The 14,564-nt window shown below is 37.7% G+C and overlaps 1 long non-coding RNA gene across 3 annotated transcripts in view; it reads left to right on the forward strand.

Annotated features, from left to right (window-relative positions):
* LOC129531922 (uncharacterized) overlaps nucleotides 1-13,583 on the forward strand; it is a 51,107-nt gene extending 37,524 nt beyond the window's left edge. For all 3 annotated transcript variants that reach the window (XR_010129651.1, XR_010129652.1, XR_008677404.2), the window contains 4 exons: nucleotides 5,209-5,351; nucleotides 7,742-7,976; nucleotides 9,709-10,073; nucleotides 13,407-13,583. This is a non-coding gene — a long non-coding RNA (uncharacterized lncRNA). The remainder of the gene's footprint in view (nucleotides 1-5,208; nucleotides 5,352-7,741; nucleotides 7,977-9,708; nucleotides 10,074-13,406) is intronic.
* Nucleotides 13,584-14,564: the final 981 nt, after the last annotated feature.

Genomic DNA, 14,564 nt, shown 5'->3' on the forward strand with positions numbered 1-14,564 from the left:
GATCAAGGGTATCCATAGACCAACCACAGGAAGCTGGAGTTTCTCCAGCTGTTGTAGCCCCCTATGCTTTTCTGCTTTAACTTCAAATTTCTCTATCAGCTTAGCCTCAGACTCACAACGTGACCTTGGGCAAATTGCTTAACCTTTGGACATTGTTTTATTTCAAGATCCCTTATTAAGGTGCTTTCCATTTCTAAAATACAGTTGAGGAATTCTTTGAATGCAGAGAATTTACAAATCAGACTGAAATAGGGAATTCATTCAATTATTAATTGTGTTCTTATTTTACAGGAGAAATATGCTATTCAAACAAAATACTCTATTACTAAAATAGGTTGTGGTATGAAGGGATCTTATTAGAGCTCGGAACCAGGAGGAATTTTTCTTTCAAAACAGACCAGACACATTTCTAATGTAATAGAATAGTGTGTTTCTCCAAAGGCAACTCAAAGAGAGGGCTCCTATACTTTAATTCTTTAAAAAAAGTATCAACAAATTAGAAATAAGGCAAAAGGATGGCTGAGTGTCCTTTCTGTGTCAGACTACAACACTGTCTAACAGGATTACTTAATTCTTTGGGAGATTATCCTTTGTTTAACAGATGATTTATTATTGATTAGGGCCCAGGTTCTGTGAAGTTACATGTTAATGCATAGAGTTTTGTCTGGTAGAGAAGCAAATGATTTCTGTTTAGTAGAATAATATAACCCGAAAGGTTATGGTTTTATTGCTCTGTAAAATATCAACCAATTATAGATCTACCCTAGCAATCTTGTTGCAACATTGTTCCTTCAATTTCTGTAATTCTTAGTTCTCCAAATACTCTTTGGAGTTTTGTCATCCTACTGGTTCCCTTATTGATAAGTTATGTAAATTTTGATACACTTTATATTTATGAGTCATAGTCATAATATTTAATTTAATTTTTTTTTTTTTTTTGCTGTCACAGTTTTCATTGTTTTTACTACCTTCCTACTGCCACCACCTGGAAGAGTAGAGGGTTGCCCAAAGCAGAAAACGTTCTAACTCTAAGCGCTAAGCTCCTAGTTATTTGGATTTCCATATATTTTTCTTCTTCATCTGTGTCCTACCCCCTACTTCATGGATGTCTGTTGTAATGATTGAGTCCAATTACAGTAGATTATTGGGATTTGAGGCTTAAACATTTGCAGTTTTGACTATTTTCAAGCAACTTAACATGTAATGATTTGCAATTTTGCTGAGGAATGAATTTCGGTTGCAGGCTTTGCAATATTGATGTGTCTGGAATGACTCACAGAAGTAAGGGGGAGGGGTTCAGCAACAGTCTCTGAATTTTAACTTGGCTGTGTTGTTCTACACTCATTATCATGCACAGTAGCGCTCCTGAAGTGATAAAAACTTTGTTTCTTTGTGTAAAATGGGCTATAAAAGAAAATCATCTGCTAGTGTTGCTAATTGTAGTAAAGAGAAAGTAAAGAGGTCTACGAAAGCAATGATTCTAAGCCACAGAACAGAAGTGTTGGAGGTGCAAAGTACACCATCAGTTCACAGTTAGCAAAGAATCATGAAAAAGTTTTTATCTGTGCTAATAATCAATGACCAAATTAAAATAACATATTTTATTTTATTAACTTGAAAAAAATCGATAAGTATTGGTGTTTCAAGGGTTTGAGAAAGGTTCTTGTCGAAGTTAGAGCAATATAGTGGAAAGATTAATGAATTTATATTCAGAATGTCTGAGTTCAAGCTCTTCTAATTAGCTATACAGCCTGAAATTGTACCTGAAATCTGTGGGTTGTAAATTCCAAGGGGACATTGTTTATTGATTTGTTGAACATGTTACATGAATTTGTAGGTTTGAAGTTGGCCAATGAATATTACAAAGATCCCTGCCCTTAAAGAGCTTTTCTATTGCATTATAGGATAGGGAGGTAGGGAAAAGAAAGATGGTGAGTAGACAGCAAAGGAATAAATAAATAAACAATTATCTTAGAAGAAGATAAATGACATAGAAAATAGAAATGAAATACGGTAAGTAAAGATTGACATTACGTGTGTGTGTGTTGTGTGTGTTGTGTGTGTGTGTATTTGTACAGGTGTGTTGTTGCAGTGTGTCACTGCAGTAATAAAAAAGGTGGTGAAGGAAAAACTTCATGCTATGGTGACATTTGAGCAAAGTCATGAAAAGAAGGTGAGGGAGTTAACCAAGCTGGAAATCACATCCAGGAGTGGAGAACAGATAAATCATAGTGGCTAAACTGGAGCCTGCTTGGTCCATGTTCCAGGAGTAGGAGGGGACCAGCGTGGCTGGAGTTGAGTGATTAAGGGAAAGAATAGTTGGAGATGAGGTCAGAGAGATGAGTGAGGTGGTATTGTCAGCCTGTAAGGTCTTGTAAGCCATTGTCTTTTATTCTGTGTGAATGGGGGAGAAAGCAGGGGGTTTTGAGCAGAAGAGTGATATACATGTTTTAAAAGGATCATTCTGGATGCTTTGTTCAGACTAATTTGTAAAGGGGCAAGGGTGGAAATGGGAGAACTGTTCAGAGACTATTCCAGTAGCCAGGTGAGAGATGCTGGCTTAGACCACATGGCAGCAGAGAGGTGGTGAAAAGCATTCAGATTCTGCATAGATTTGAAAGAACAGCCAGCAAGGTTTGTGGTTGAATTACATGTGGCTGTGAAAGAAAGAGCAAAGTCAAAGAGGACTCTAGGGTTTTTCATCTGATAAATGTGGAGTTGCCATCCACTGAAATAGAGAAGGCTGAGGGTAGAGCAGGTTTTGGCAGTAAGGTTAAGTATTCAGATTTTAGCATGCTGTGTTTGAGATGCTTATTTTACATCCAAGGACATACAAATCAGCAACTTCTAGTTGGATTTGTAAATTTAGAGGTCAGTAGCATATCACTGGTTCTGAAAGCCCCAATACTGCTATGATACCAAAGAGTAATTGTAGTTATAGAAAAGAACAGGATCAAAGACTGAGCCCTGGGACACTGCAACATAAAAGAGTTAAAGGAAGAACCAGCAACGAAAATTAAAAAGGAGCAGCTGGTGATATAGGAGAGAAACAAGATAATGTGGAAGCCAAGGGAAGAAAGTGTATCAAGGAGGAGAAAGTGATCAACTGTGCCAAATGCTGCTGATAGGACAAGCAAGGGAAGGACTGGGCTATTGGATTTGGCAGCATGGTGGATACTATTCATATTGTTCACAGTGGTTTCAATGGAGTAGTGAATCAAAAATCTGATTGAACTGGTTTTAGTGGGGAATGGCAGAAAAGAAAATACAAAAAGCAGCTGTAGATAGCTTTCTGGAGAAGTTTTTGTGCAAAAGGGAGGAGAGAAATGAAACAGTAGCTAGTGGGGCAAGTGGAATATGTAGAAATTATTCTTTATCTTTTTTTTAAAGATGGGAGTAATATCAACATGTTGTTTGTATTTGAATGAAAATGATCCAATAGCGAAAAATTGGTATGAGAGAAAGAGGTGAGAAATGTTGGAATAGGTGATGTCCTTGAGTAGACTATAAGGGAAGGGATTTAGTGTGATTTAGTGTACAAGAAGAGGAGTTGGCTTTGGGTAGCATCATGAATAGTAACAAATATGGAGACAGAGCATGTGGATGAAGATGCTGGTAGGTGAATAAATATGGTGGTGGAAGTCTATGGAGTTCTCTTCTGATTGCTTTAATTTTTTCAGTAAAGTAGGAATATGAAGACAAGAAAAAAGTTTAGGGTATTTTAGAAGATTGAAAGTGTAAAAAAGTTGTCCAGGAGAGTGGGAAAGTGAATGGTCTTGGGAAATTAAGTATGATATCCTGGTAGCATTAAGAGCACATTTTAAGATCTCTTCATAAATTGGAAGCGAGCTCATTAAGCTTAATTGCATATTTTTCTCTGGTAATATTTAGTTGTTTAGTGGAGGTTTGACTAGGCACAGAGTTGGATTTTAACCAGAATTTCGGTTTTCCAAGTAAGTACAATAAATCCAAAGAAGACAAATGAGGCAAAGGTATATATGGGAGTAATCATAAAGATTGGCCATGGAATTTAAGCTTGATAAGTAGGGGAATGATAACATCAAGAAGTGAGGGACAGTAGAATGATGGTAGATCAATGGATTCGGGGTCCCAGGGACTTTGAAAGATAACTGGGGATAGGATAGCAGAGAGAGTAGAAAGAAAAGACTGGAAATGGTGGCCAGAGGGTACAATGCATGAAATTAACATTAATAAATGTTGCCTTTATTGCTAATGCATTTTTTGCATTTATTGCTGGGCTGTGACCATGGGATTTGAGGCTGTGGTAGAATGGTTGACATGATCAATGGAGAACAGAAATTCATGGATTTGAGAGGCCTGGGTGTGGGCATGACGGTTTACCTGTGTGTCCATAGCCCTAGGAATTAAGACAGAATAGTATTGGTGAGTATGACCATTAACCAGAAGCCAGAATCTAGAGAAATGAGGAGAATGGCAGAGGCATCACTGGTTCATGATATAATCTGATGATGTGAGATTCAAAGCTGGTATTTTGGGGGATGAGGGAGAAGGAAGGGAAGCAATGAGATGCGAGAATGACACCTAGCTATCTTCAGGCTCAAAGATCTGAGGGCTACAAAAGGAAAGGCACTCTCCAGTTTGGGAGGCTGATAATGTGTTCTCAGGGAAAAGTCAAGTTTTGATGAGAGCAAAAAGGTGAAGGGAATATTCAGATCATGGTTTGTGAAAATAGAGGTGTGGCAGCCAGCCACTGAGATGATACCCAATGACCGTCCTCTCCTGGTATTTAAGCCTCTTTTGGTTCCCTCCCTTATGGAATCAGAGCTGACCATGTGACCAATAGAATACTACAGAAGTGATGGCATGTAGTTTCTGAGACAAGGTCATATTAAGCTCTATAGCTTCCATCTTACTCTCTTAGATCACAGGCTCTTGGGGAATCCAGCTAGCAGGTCATGAAGACACTCCCTCAGCCCTATAGAGAGGTCCCAGTGGAGAGGGAGAGTTGCCTCCCCCAAAGCAATCAGCACCAATTTCCAACATGGGAGTGAACTATGTTGGATGTGGATCCTTCATTCCCAGTCAAGCCTTCAGATGAATCCAGCTCCCTCAGACATCTGACTGCTGTCTCATGAGGGACTCCATGCCCAAATTGTCTAGCCAAGCTTTACCTAATTTTCAATTGTGAAAACTATGTTATGTAATACATGATTGTTTTTGTTTTAGGCCACTAATCTTTGGAGTAAATTTCTATGCAGCAAATCTATTGATGATACAAGGGGGCTTCGCAAATAATGGTTATGGACTTCAGAAGGCCCAATGGGTCAGCTTCAGAACCAGTGGAAGGAGGGTGGAGCTGACAGAACAGGGTATGTATAGAGCTTTAAGGGGACAGAGTGTGTGAGAAGAGAGGAAGTCAGGGGTTTTTGTGGTGCCTGACATAAATAGGGATACATAAAAACATGAGGCAGTTATCAAGACAGATAATGGTGGTGAAGGAGTGTGTTTGTTGGTGAAGAGGAGGAGGTTTCTTCACTTTTGATGCTGGGAGTAGAAAGCCTAGAAAGTGTGGTCTTAGTCACAGGGTCAGTTCAATCTTGGCCACTGGTCTTACGTGTGAGCTCTATGTGGATCCCTGTTGATTGTATATATTGTTTATTTCTCACTTAAACCTTTGATTTTCATATTATTATCCTCATTTTACAAATGAGAAGACTAAGACCTAAAGAGGAGATTAAGTAACTGGTTTGAGGTCACACGGTTAGTAAGACAGGGTCAGAATTTGAATTCAGGTCCCCTGACTTAAGATTCCACCCTAACTCCACATTTTGCCTGTAACAGAGACATTTGAAACCAAAGTTCTTCAATTTTTAAAGGGTGGAATGGAAGTTAGTCATCTCAGGCATATATCCGTGGAATGCAATTATAGATACTCTTTTAAAAAACCTCAGCATGATACATATGCATGAAGACATGGAAAAAACCCAGTATGAGAGACATTGACATCTGATCAGAGTAATACCAAGTACCTAGAAGTTGGCAGCAAACAGAAGAAAAGAAATAATCAGCAGAGGCACAAAGCCGATGCAAAATTTATTGTGAATTTATTGTCTTTCCACTTAGAATGTAAATTCTATGAGAGGACAACTTTGCCTAATGTTTGATACTCAATATCAGGTATCCAACACACATAAGTATTGAATGAATGAGGAAATGACGTTCAACCAAAGGAAAAGTGTTTGGATGAAAATATCCTAAGTGAAATGTTCAGTTTAGGGAGGGGCCACAAGTTGAGGGTGTAGCTATGAGATTGAAGAAATTTGCCTTCACGATTTCCTCCTCTACCCTGCTCTACTGATCCAAGTTCCAGGGCCTGTTCATATTTACAGGCTTTCCCCACATTCTCCTTGTTACCTTTCTCCTCCTTTAAGTCCTTTAGAGACTTTGAGAAACAAGACGTTCTCACCCAGAAACCCATTAGATCATCTGGAAACTTAAAGATAAAACAAAGCAATACAAAAAAACAGTGTGTGGGTTCCCATTTTCCATAGGATCTAATTTAATTGGCTTGGGTTGGGACTCAGACACTGCTAGTCTTTTCAAAGTTTCCCAGGTAATTTTATCGTGTAGCTAGAATTGAGAAACAACTAACAACTTACTATTACCTTTGTCGGGGAAATTGGAACGTTGAGAAATCTAAACTTTATAGCAAAGGAATGTGGTTCTGACTAGTGCAATTTCAGACATCAGTAGGTAGAGAAGTCCCCAGAAATCACCTCCACCTAGTCCTAGCTTGGCACTTCAAGGTGCTTGAAGTGTTTGCTAAAGAGATGAATGAAAGCTCCTGAAACTATTCCATCTGCCCAGGCAATGCCCTTCACTCTGTGTGTCCTAAAGTTTGGCCTCTATACCTAGAGAAGGGCTGTGAAGACTGCTCAGAAAATGGAGTAGTCTGAGAAGCAAAATATCTAGATCAGTTATTTCCAACTTGTGAGTCAAGGGAGGAAGGAGATATGGGTGGGAGGATGGTTGTGAATCCATATGTAGACGAAACATAAATATGTCTTGCATAATATACTACCTACTTTTTTTCTCAAAAGTGTGTTGATAATATCATGGTGAATAAGACACAGAATTGTCTTTTTAAACACTGTATTGAATTCACAGAAGCCTTTTGTTATTCTGTATTTTCTTGTTGAACAGATATAAAAATTCCAAAAATTACAATTATTTTCATGTGGGAGCCTAGCCCCCCCTCCTTTTCTTAATTGGAAAGAAGTCTTTGTATTAAAAAACATACCCTGTCATCTAGTCTGGAGGAAAGATGCTTTGGAGGAATAAGGACATGCATGAAAGTGAGGGGGTTAATAGAGAACTGTTCAGCGTTTAGTCAATATATTTCATTTCATTTTGTACTGGAAGAAGCTGGAGTTAATATGAGCCCTGAGTGCCCAAGTCTGATGTAAAATGAAGTATTCTCATCCTAGCCTTCTCAAAGGGTGGCCCCAAATCAGTCTTAAATACACATAAAAGGAGATAGTCTTAGGGACCTGTTCGGACTTTCTGGAGTAGGTACTTTATTCACAGCCCTTGCAACATACAGCTCTGATTCCTATAAAGAGGACAATATCTCCCTCTTTCATGATAATTAAGCCCAAGGAGTCATCTCTTTATCAGCTCCAAAGAAGAGGAGTAAATGATAAACTACCATCCTTGCCTAAAATGAATGAATATAATGGCTAAATGTTTATCTTTACAGTGACTTACTGCTTCAAGCTGACCTCTGAAGCGAGTATACACAGGCCACTTGTACATTCTTCATCAAATCATTAAGAAGTCAAATGAAAATGACCAACCACTGTCTCTGACATTTATTATATATATGAAAGGCATTTAGGAGACGTAAAGACAAGGCAATTGTGAAACAACTATAAAGATGCAAGACTGAAAGCCTCAAAAGTGACATTCAGCTGCTCAGTTATGCCAGCAAAATGGTGAGTGCCCTTTAGTGTGAGACTTCAATTCTAATGTAGGCTCAAGACAGGAAAAGGCCACGGTGATACATGGTGGAATGAATATTAGACTTGGAGTCATATGTCCTGGTTCTGAATCCCTGCTCTGACATTTAACAATTGTTGATCCTGAGCAAGTCATCTAACCTTGTGGGGCCTCAATTTCTCCCACCTGTAAATAGAAATTAATACAAATTTGTGCTCCACTACCTTAGTAAGTTGTGTAGCTCAAGAGACACAAGTATTGTAAAAGTATTTCATAAGATATAAAACGTCATGCAGATATTATTATTGTGATTGTACTAATCATCAATGACCTTATTCAGTTCAAAATAGTGCTGTCCGGATCATGACTTTACAACCTCTGAGTTCTGGGCTTGGAGCATCCCATATCCTAATCGACAGTAAATATTTACTGTAGGGCCCAATAGTAGTCATGAGATTTTAGGTTAAAGGTGATTGTAAACACAGCTCTATAGATGTCCATAAACATGAACAGTTGGGAGGAAAATAGCCAAAAACTTACCTAGAGAGAGTCAAGTCTACTATTGATGTGAAAATATTGACTATTTGGTAAGGCTGATAATAAAGAGTTTTGAAAAATTACATTAAAAATGAGAGCTTTTGAAACACCAGGAAGGTTGTCGCTGGGAGAGACAAACTGTTGAACTAGTACGTGAGCAAGGACCAGCAGGGGCTCAATGTGTCAGGGCCACTAGGAGCTGCCAGGTGCTGCAAGTTGCCAACTTCATGCACAAAAGTTGTCAACAGTGTGGATGAAAGTTCCCTTTGCTTCCTGGTACAGCATGGCATAGATGATAAAAAAAAAATCCCACGAAAGGTAGCAGAAAATTAGTAAGTGTCTCAAAATGGAGGACTTTCCACCTTAGCATCATTAATTTCTTCCAGCATGCTCACAGTAGAGGTTGCATTCTTGAGGATTCACATCTCTTGTACCAGCTTTGCACTGCTCCATACATAAAGTCTTTTTGGTTCCATGTTTATTAGTATTTGCATTTTGGTTTCTTGATACTTAGATCACAAACCCCATACAATACTTCCTTTGCCCTTTGGCTTCCTGAATTGCAATCATGAGCATGAAGTTTCATATCCCTGTGCTCAGTGCCAATCCATGTGCCAATCCCATGGCAATTTTCTCCAACCACCACTGCCATGCATCTTGTATACCTGGGAACAGAGATCACACAGAGATATTTATGGTAATAAACAATAAACGCGTAATATTCGGCTTCCTAACAACCAAAGCAAGAGAAAATTTAATGGGTTATGTCATACTCGCCTGGCTTTGGAGCATTGCATGGTCACTGTGCACCTAAAACTTGTTTGTCTTTAAACTCCTTTTCATCTTTAACGCCTTCCTCTTGCCCCCAATATACCTGGTCTGGGGCTGTTCCCTTGGTAAGGCTCTAGTTTTATCTTTTCTTGTTTCCTGCACTAACTCCAATCTCTTACCCCATACAATTGTTTTCATGATGAAGGATCCTGGAGAGTAAGTGGCTGAGTAGGTAAAACTTGCAGGAAGCTCAGATTTTATCTTTGTTTTCCAAGGCTTAACAGGGCACATAAAAAGAAAAAAAAATACAATCACGGTTTCTGCCACCTGTGCAAAATAGAATGAAAATAGAATTACTTCATCAAAATTTTTCTTCCAGTAAAGAAACATATGGCATGACCATATTTCTCTATTTCCTAGGATTAGTAGAAGATTCTAAGTTATGGTGAATGAGTGAAGGAGATGATTGCTGGAAGAATTAAAGCTGGCTGTCTGGAAGGAATTTAGGAAGACGTAGTGGTTATATAATACTGAAATCCTAGGAAACTGGAGAGTACGTATTCTTGGCTTATCATTTATTTCTGTTTGGAAATGATGGGGCATTATGAAGCTTTCCTAGAAGTTCCTAAAGGAGAAGTCAAGCAGCAGACACATCTTCATAATGATTCAAAAGACCTTCAGCTTACGGAGTGAAGCTTTACTGTGAACGGAGAGTATTATGCAGACATAGCCTGCAGAGGAACTGCTGGGCAGATTGGTGTCCATATGAATTCCTTTGGCAAGAGGTACTAAAAGTTCTGGACTCGTGAAGTTAAAATCTGGTAACAAATGAGCTTAATGAATCAGAGAGATGCAAACTTCAGCTGCATGTGTATGGGACGTGTCCTGTTAACATTGAGAATTACCCTTGGTTTATGATACTGCAAAAGTGCAGCTAAGCCAGACCATAACTCTAGTGCCTCTGATCAGGGCAAAATTAGGGTTAAATAGAACAAGGTTCTATGGTGAGTAAGATGAACCAAAAGACTCATGGTATCAGTTTTTAAAATGATTTCTCTCTTTTTTGCTCTTGGGCTTATTTGCATTTCCATAATTCCTTAATCCCAGAATAAATTTATTTTTTAAAATATAATATTTTTAATATGCAACATTAATTTTTAGAATTTAGATTTATGGCCTATTAACAGATTTACTTTTTCCAAACAGATGATACAGAGAAATGTAATGAACTTGATTATATAGGAGTTTACTTAGGATAGAATGAGTCATTCTCATCAGTGAAACAGTTCCTGATGCCCTTTTAGTCTCTATTGAAATGAAAAAAGAATTTGTGCTAATATTTATTCAGTCATTTAATATTTTATAATGAACCTTCACAGCTTTTAAAGGACCTAGATATAGCAGCATGCACTTTCTGTTTGTTTCGTCATGGGCTTGGGATTTTTGTGCAGATTTTTCACGGTTCTCTGCTTCTCTGGTTTTTAAATAGATTAGTGTGACACTGTAGAACATTTCTTGTTAGTGGGGAAAAATTGGAAGCCATAAGCGTCTAGCAAAAATAGGGGTATATCTCCCAAATAAAGAGTATTTTTAAAGCTTTGGCAACTGAAAGACTAGATTCTGTTTGGCCATACTGGTGCCATGAGTTTGCTGTTTTTCCTTCTTTTTTGCCTACTCTTACTTGTCACATTCCTCACTAACCCTGACATCTCACACGTACTGAAACCTAAATAGATCTCAATCTTCTTGCTTCTGTCAAATTTAAAAGAAACACAACTACATTATAAAATGTCTTTAAAATTCCTTTATGTTTTTACTGCAGACTTTAAGAGAACGCAAAGGGAATTATGTTGCAGGGAGACATGATGTTCCCATTATTCACATGGCTACAATACTGCCCCTCCTCTCAACTTTCTATTCTCTTTCCAAGGCAGTCCATCCAAACCACACCTTCTCCCAGATTTGCCTGCCCTCCTCTGCTCCTCCTCCAGCCTTCCTGTTCTATTCCATTCCTTGGTCTGCAGCTCTCTGCCCTCTTGGCTCTTTTCTCTTTACCAAGTGCCCTGTGTGAGCATAAGGAAGGGCCTAGAAGGGAGCAGCCATCAAGCCATCTCTTGAAATTGGCAGAGAAGAAAGATGATGAATATACAATATTTTTAGCTCTGTCAAATAGACTCAAACCCAATCTAATACACATTTAGAACTCAGACTCTGCCTACAAAGAATTGGTTGCTATCAACCTTTACTCCTTTCTTACCACCTTTCCCTCAACACTTCTTGTTCTATGCTTTGCTGTATGCAATTTCCTTGGGGAAAGTAATCAGAAGAGCTGGAGGCTACTGCAGGAGATGGGGTCCTGAATGGCTCTTCAGAAGGAGGGGGCTTAGCTTGATTCTGGGGTGGTACATTGGCACAGAGAGAAACTGTTGGCTGTCCCACTAAGTAGACACCTAAATTTGGGAGGGCAGTTGCAAGCCAGGTGGGGGAGGAGTAAAACAATGGAGCAGTGAAGATGTATATTGAGTTTGAGAGCAGACAAAGATAAATTTGTCAATATGAAAGAAGGAAGAGAGCAAAACATAACTAGAGCGGGTGTCACAATTGAGGTCATGAATCAGCAAAGACTAGACTGAAGGTACAAGAGATGAGGAAGACATTCAAGGGGGAAGGGTGGGGCAATGGAATCAAACACGCAGGAAGAAGGCCTTCAGATTTTATACCACCATGGTTTAGTCCTTTTAAGAAACTTTCTTATGTGGTATTTATGGTGGATTGTGAACATGGCTTGTCTTTTCTAAGCTCCTTGAGGCTGTGTTCTGAGTTTGGTTTGCCCTTGTTGTGGAAAATGTGGTGAGTCTCACATACTCCCAGCTGTCTGCTGGTTGTCATGCAGCATACATCCAGAAGGGCACTGGGTAGTATTGAGTGAGTAGGAGGAGACAAGGAAGCCTGGCTGTTGGGTGAGCAGAGGGTGAAATACTTAATCAGGTCTTGAAAATTTTTATGAAAAGTCTAACTCCAGTATTTTTTGGAAATTTCGATGATATTGGTATCATCCAATTTGTATAATCCAAGTCTAACAGGTCTTGCTGCTGTCTGCTTATTTAAGAATAATGTATTTAAATATGATCAAGTGTGATAATCTTAACTATCACCTTCTTTATCTCTTATCACCCTGACTAAGGCTATGGTATATCACATAAGTCATATGCCATAAATTAAATGAATAAAAAATAAAGAAATACTATAATAGGAAGTTGTCTTTACTGTGGAAAAATTAGATAACACAGATGAACAAAAAGGAAAGAAAATGTGAATAAACTATAATTCCTTTGAGACATATTGATAGCTATAGCTATAGGTATGTATTTGCACATTTTAGCACCATGTAGCTTTTTGATAAATTGTTATTTTATTTAATAGCATAACACAAATATCTTTCCACATCATTAGATTTCAGTGAGATGTCAGCAAATGTGGTTTGAGAACAAGTTATGTTGGAATAAATCCATACTGTGAATCATTTATTCTGTAACTTGGAAATCAGATGTTTGGAACAAATGGTATAATTAGTGAGAAAAAGACCAAATTCTTCCTAGGAACTTGATTGAAAATAAATTATAAAGCTGTTTGCTGTAGGTGAAGCCTACAGTAGGAATGTAGGAAAAGCCATTTGGAAGGCAGGACAAGGGTATGGCTTCTTTTAATAGCATTTTTGCTATTTTTCACAGTGGAATTTAGTAATGATTAATAAATTAATATTTGTAAAGCAATGAAAAACATTCAGTTTTAAAATTATATACTATATTATACATAAGTATCAGTTTAGGGCATGATTTTGCCTTTTATTTTTTCAACAAAGAAGAAAAATGTCCTTCAGTGTAGAAAAATATCTAATGTATTTTCTAGTTCTTAGTTTTGAACTCATATTCTACTAAAAATCTAAGATATTCTAGAAAATGATTTAAATGTGAGAATTACAATATCTGATTTATTATTCACAGCATAATTTTTTATTAAATAAACTTTCAATCCCATTATCATTTTTAAACTACTTAGCTCCAATCAAAATGAAAAGGCCCATTTCTTCATCTTTATTCATGTCTTTCACATTTCAGTGCCCTGGAAAGAGACTTTCTCTACTTTTAAATGAAGAATTCTGGGTTGCTCATTATATCTGAAAGATGGATGTAATGGAAATGAGTGATGGAACAGCTCTACAACAGCAACTCTGTGCTTCACTGTGGTTTGCTGCCCTGGAATAATATCTGCTACTTTTGTCTTCACCAAAATCATGTGGTTCCCTCACCAGTGTCATTTACTCGCCCAAACTTTATCTTAGTGGTGGAGGTGGATTAGTCCCCTGAACCTTGAGAACATATGTTTTTTTCTTATGCATCATAATTGGGAAGTTTTTCTTCAAAATATCACTAGGCTGAAAATGAAGTTCTTTAAAAGACTTATAGAAAGGTAGCGAAAAGATGTTTTCTTTTTAATGGATGTCAATGGAAATGCAGTATATATAGTAGGTCCTGAGAAGACTTAACAGATATGTGACATGAAAATATGTTTCCTCTCAAATCCATGCTTGCCAGAACTTTATTTTTAAATAGCAGAAGCCTTGCAAGGAAATGTGAAAGGCTGGTACTATTAAAAAGGTCTGAGTTATTAAAAAAATACATATGCATTCCTACATGAGACATATACCTTAAAGAAGGACTGCCTTCTAACACAGATTTTGTTTTTGTTTCTTTACTTGGCATAACAGAGAAGTCAACACGCTAATCAATAAGTGCCATCTATTTTTGGTTGACCTTAATTTTCTGAATGACTGCTTTTCTTCAAATATTTTAAGTCATGACTAAATTTCATTTAATAAGAAATGTTTAGGTTAGTTTGTAAACAAGAAATCAGATATTCTGAATCCAAACCTGGAATTACATTTCAATAATGCTTAATTTATTTCATATTTTAGCCAACTGATTTGTAATTGTATTAAGGCTCCCAGGATAAACTCCATGGTTAATTTGGCCCTTTAAAGGTCAACAACATATAAGGGCATACTTACTTTAATTCTACTTTATTCTGATATTTCATAAAACAATAATGTATTCGTCTGTTCTCATGCTGCTGATAAAGATATACCCAAGACTGAGTAATTTATAAAGGAAAGTGATTAATTGACTCACAGTTCCACATGGCTGGGGAGGCCTCACAATCATGGAGGAAGGCAACGAGGAGCAAAGTGATGTCTTACATGTAGGCAGGCAAGAGAG

This window comes from Gorilla gorilla, chromosome 11, assembly GCF_029281585.2.
Source record: "Gorilla gorilla gorilla isolate KB3781 chromosome 11, NHGRI_mGorGor1-v2.1_pri, whole genome shotgun sequence".
Taxonomy (NCBI): Eukaryota; Metazoa; Chordata; class Mammalia; order Primates; family Hominidae; genus Gorilla; species Gorilla gorilla.